This window comes from Arachis hypogaea, chromosome 13, assembly GCF_003086295.3.
Source record: "Arachis hypogaea cultivar Tifrunner chromosome 13, arahy.Tifrunner.gnm2.J5K5, whole genome shotgun sequence".
NCBI lineage: Eukaryota > Viridiplantae > Streptophyta > Magnoliopsida > Fabales > Fabaceae > Arachis > Arachis hypogaea.
Window position 1 is genome coordinate 104,428,190 of NC_092048.1, and position 6,000 is coordinate 104,434,189.

Sequence of the window (6,000 nt, forward strand, 5' to 3'; positions counted from 1 at the left end):
CATTGAAGAAAAAGTTGACCACTGCACCTGTGTTAGTGTTACCTGAACCGAATGAACCATTTGAGGTGTACTGTGATGCCTCACTAAAGGGTCTAGGATGCGTGCTGATGCAGCATCATAATGTAGTGGCGTATGCCTCACGACAGTTAAGACCTCATGAAGTTAGTTACCCTACGCACGATCTGGAACTCGCTGCGGTCGTGTTTGCCTTGAAGGTGTGGAGGCATTATCTCTATGGGGTTAAGTTCCGAGTCTTCTCCGATCACAAGAGCTTGAAATACCTCTTTGATCAGAAAGAGCTTAATATGAGGCAAAGGAGGTGGATGGAATTGTTGAAAGACTATGACTTTGAGTTAAATTACCATCCTGGAAAGGCGAATATAGTGGCGGATGCGTTAAGTCGGAAGTCGTTATATGCGTCTTGGATGATGCTTCAAGAGGAGAAGTTGCTCAAGGGATTCGAGAGTCTAAAAATTGGTGTTCGAGAAGTATCTGGAACCTTGTGTTTGAGCCGATTAGAAATCTCAAGTGACTTTAAGTCCGAACTCCTAAAGGCTCATGAAAACGATGAAGCATTATGGAAGGTGTTACCGGCTATCGAGCAAGGAAAACAGTGGAGAGTGTCGGAAGAAAAGGATGGGTTATGGAGATTCAAGGGTAGGATCATTGTGCCGGATGTTGGCACTTTGAGGCAAGATATCTTAAAGGAGGCACACAAAAGCGGATTCTCCATTCACCCGGGAAGTACTAAGATGTACCATGATTTAAAGGCGATGTTTTGGTGGCCGGGTATGAAGAATGATGTGGCGGAATATGTTTCAAAGTGCCTAACTTGTCAAAAGGTAAAGATTGAACATCAAAGACCTTCCGGGATGTTGCAACCTTTAGAGGTTCCGCAATGGAAGTGGGAAAGTATTGCAATGGACTTTGTGTCGGGATTGCCAAGGACTAGGACTGGTTTTGATGCTATCTGGGTGATTGTGGACCGACTGACCAAGTCAGCTCACTTTTTGCCCATTCGGATGACTTACACCCTTGAGGAGTTAGCACGGTTATACATAAAGGAAATTGTGAGACTTCATGGTGTACCTGCTACTATAATCTCTGGTAGAGATCCTCGTTTCACTTTGAGGTTCTGGGGTGCATTTCAGAAAGCTTTTGGAACCCGATTAAGCTTGAGTACAGCTTACCATCCTCAAACAGATGGTCAATCCGAGAGGACGATCCAAACCCTAGAGGATATGTTGAGAGCTTGTGTCTTGGACCAACCAATGAGTTGGGATCGGTATATGCCGTTAGTGGAGTTTGCATACAATAATAGTTACCATGCAAGCATCGGAATGGCTCCGTATGAGGCATTGTATGGGAGGAAATGTCAATCTCCGCTATGTTGGTATGAAGCTGGAGAGAAAGGCTTGTTGAGGCCGGAAATGATATCTGAGACCACTGAACAAGTTAAGAAAATCCGAGATAGGATGCTTACGGCGCAGAGTCGCCAGAAGAGTTATGCCGATCAGAGGCGGAAGCCCTTGGAATTTGAAAAAGGAGATCATGTTTTCCTTAAGGTTACTCCCACCACAGGAGTAGGTAGGGCGATTAAATATTCACCAGGGAGGGTGATGGATATGGATCATGATTATGATCAAGTTTATGATGAGTATAACTCGAGTTGGGGATGCGCGACAGAGGGACAGTCCAATGGTTAGCTACCAGGACTTGTCGGGTTGGCTCTATAACCGACAGATGATATCATCAACCACTAGGGACAGGCATGCATCATAAGCATACTACATGAATTGTTTGAGATTGCCTATTTGACTGCATATTACTTGCTATTTGTCTAAATGCCTTAACTATTCTTATTTGTATATCTCCTGTCTGATATAACTGTGTTTGCTATATTATACTCCTGTTGGTGGTTGGGAGGTCTGAAGGAATTGGAAAGGGAAGTATTTGTTAGACTGAAGAATCTTTAGTCAGTTGCCACTTACGGTTTAGCTTGTTTATAAGCTTTGATATTATCTGGAAGAATTTCTAGGATTGCCTTTGGCTTTCCTCTATTATTATGTATTATATATGTGGAAGCTGTTACCGTGCTGGGGACCTCTGGTTCTCACCCATGCGGATTTTGTGGTTTTCAGATGCAGGACGCGAGGCTTCTCGTTGAGGCATGCTGGAGACTTCTGGATTAGCGAAGATCTTTGTTCTCGGGACTCTGTTTTGGTTTATATATCTTGTTTAGATACTTTTATCTCCATTAAATAATACAAACTGTGATGACTCCTCTTATAGGAGGTTTTGGAGAATAGGTTTCTGTATTTGTGTCCCCTTTGGGTTTTCCTTGGGATTTTCCTTATTTTATTATATGTATATATTGCTATGCTCGGACCGGTTATCTTCGCAGCCGGATTTTGAGTCTTGATATTCCTGTTTTTGACACTCCTTTATATATATGATCTCGCGTTCGCTTATCCTTTACTCGTTACGTTATCGATCGGAGTGTTGCGCTTTCGAGTTACGGTTTTTGTTTACCCCTTTTTCTGCACAGGCTCCTAGTTATAATCAATTATTCATACTACTATACGTACTAAATTTTTGTTTTAGAGGTCATAATACCTTGCCATCTCTGAATTATGACTTAAGCATAAGACTCTGTATGGTAGGGTGTTACAGTATAAGGTTCGATCTCTCAATTCTCTACTAATCTTTCTTTCTAAGGCTTGCTTTTCTTCTACCAATCAACAAAAATTTAATGCACAGATACACATATCAAGAGGTCTTTTAAGGGTTGTAATGAGATTAGGGTCAAGGAAGGATTGTATTTGGCCAAGTGGACTAAAACCTGAATCCTTAATTAACTTAAACTTTCCACCTAACTTAGACAATCCAGGTAATCATAATACAACATCTAACTATCCATTAACCATATTTTCCACATATTCATACATCCTAATTTCGAGTACAGTACATATGCATTGCTATCACCATTTATTTTGGGGCATTTTGTCCCCTTTTTATTATTTGCTCTTCTCGTTTTTCCTTTTTTTCAACTTTATTTTTATATTTATTTTTTTTCTTTTGCTTTTCTCAATGCATATGATTAAATTATTGAATGCATGAACATGTTCTAAACATTTCTTTCACATTTTCATAAAGAAGTTTAACATACCTAATTTCCAAAACCAAATGTTTCCAAACCCACTTTTCCCACACTTAATTCATGAGCACTCTCACTAGTCTAAGCTAACCAAGGATTCAAATTAAGGACATTATTGTTTTCCGCTTAGAGTTAGTGATGAGCTAAAGTAAAGAACGAAGGGGTATAATAGGCTCAACGTTGGTTTGCAAAGGATAATGAAAAGGTAAGGCCATATGGGTATGTAAGCTCAGTGAAATAAGGCCTCAATCATATAAGTACATGCATACATAAAACAATAGAAATATAGAATTAAGTAAGACAAAGACCACAATCTTTGAGAGAACAACACACACCAAAAATAAAATATTGGTTGATAAAATGCAACCAATTCAAATAAGCTCAAAAATCTCACAGGTTTTGTGTGTTCGAGCTCTAAACCATGTTCCAATATAATATTCCTTCAAACAAGTTATCAAAAATTTTAAATCAAATTAGTGAAATGTTATAAAAAGTTTCTTGAAAAAGAAAATATTACTTTAACCAAGTGGTGGTAAAATATACACAAAATCAAACAAATATGCAATCAAACATGCAAATGCAACAATGAAAAAACAAAGAAAATAAAACATTGGTGTTGAGAAGAAAATAACTAACCCACGGAAGTCGGTACCGATCTCCCCACACTTAAAGATTGCACCGTCTTCAGTGCATGCTGAGATGTGCAAGTGGGTGGGCTACTACAACTGATGCTTTTCTCCAAAGATTGTGCAGATGGACTTGTTTGTTGCCCCTTTGAGAAGCTTTCCCTTTTCCTTCTTCGGTGGCCATCCTGAAAGAAGAGAAAAAGGAAGAAAGGTAACCCAAAAACAAAGATAGAAAATAAATAAAATATGGTTGGGTTAATGCCAAATAATGAGGGTCTCAACTACATGGTAGCTACATCATGCAAGTGAGAAAATAGAAGAAGCAAATGGTATATTAAGAGTGCAAAAGTTGCAACAATGGGGGAGAGAGTGTGGATAATGCAAGATAGTATAAGTGCATATCAATGCAAATGGAATGCAAGTATCATAAAAGAATAGCATTGACTTATGAATAATAATACCAAATCAGAATAAAACAAGTCATGAAGCACCAAAATAATTCAAGAAAAGATGTAACAGTTGAATAAGAAAATTTAACACCAACGGAAAAATAATAAATTTAGAAAAGAAAATAAAAATATGCACAAAATTAAAATACAATGAATGAAAGTATTCAAATAAATTAAGTAAAATAGAATGAAAGTGAAGAAGGATGAGAAGTTAAAGAGATGAAGAAGAAGAAAGTAAGAAAGGAAGAAGAAATAAGTAGAAAGGAGGGAAGAAAAAAGAAGGAATGATAATAGAAAGATAAGTAGGATTGGAGGGTGAGAGGTTTGAAATCAGGCGCTGAGATGGTTTAGCTGTACGTTGCTTGCGACACGAACGCGTGCATCACGCGTACGCGTGGATCGCAATATTTTCAAGCGACACGTACACGTCAGGGACGCGTACGCGTGACAGGGGTTGTGCAATTGGTGCGAGAGCAGCCTCTCGTACGCACAACTCTCTGTTCAATTCGCACATTTGCCGAAAATTCAAATGACGCGTATGCGTGAGGGACGCGCACGCATGGATGGGCTGGATGAGAAAATGACGCGTACGTGTCAGGGACGCGTGCGAGTGATGTTGCTTGTGCTCCTAGCACCATTCCAACACCACACCATCACAACTTTCTGTCTAAACACATTTTTTTGCTGATTTGTAGGGTCACGCGTACACGTGGGCGACGCGTACGCGTGGAAGGCTGATTTTGCAATTTGACGCGGACGCGTCAGGGACGCATTTGCGTGGGCGTGTTTGTGGCTAAGGCACGCCTCCAGCCACGCTCCCGCGCAACTCTCTGTTTCTTTCTTCTTTACTTCTTGTGCACACATGACGCGTGCGCGTCAGCGACGCTTGCGCGTCGTGTGCTTCTTTTTTTTCTATGTGTATGCAGAATGCAGGTGAATATGCAGAAATTATGAATGAATACTAGTAAAAATAAAATAAAATAAGATTAAGAATAAAAATGAAAGATCATACTATGGTGAGTTGTCTCCCACCTAGCACTTTTAGTTAAAGTCCTTAAGTTGGACATTTGATGAGCTCCCTGTTATGGTGGCTTGTGCTTGAACTCATCCAGGAATCCCCACCAATGTTTGCAATTCCAATATCCTCCAGGATCCCACACTAGTTGCATAAATCCTTCAAGCAAGTTTAAGCAAGTGACAAGGCCCCAAGAGTGTTGATTGCCAGAATGAATTCCGGGGTCCCAAACCTTGCTTTTGCACCCGTCTTCTTATTGATCATCATTTTTCCACTTGGGTGGCGAACAGTCGGAATTCTCACAGAGACATCCAAATAATTTCCTAGACCCATTCATTTGAGAATTATACCAACCCTTATACTTCAATTTGAAGCATGCAACCATATTGAACCTTGCATGACAACTGTTACCACTAACCATCTCCCTCTTACTCTTATAGCCCCAAAGAGCTCTAAGTTGTCCATCCGTCTCAAGCAAAGCATATTCAAGTGGGATAATTAAGCTTAGAGATGAAAGATTTACCCACTTGAATGAAGGAATGGACGGTGATGGCTTTGGGGGAGAGGTCTCCAACAAGTTTGGCAAGGTGATTTCCAGCTCCATTCCTTTGAGCTCTTCCTTGACAACTTCCGCCTCTTTGCAAGCATCTTTAATATCAACCTCTTCCTCTTGGTAGCTTTCTTCCAATTTGATCTCTTCTTCATTGTTCACCAAGGGCATGGGAGGTTGTGCTTCTTCTTCTTTAATCTCCA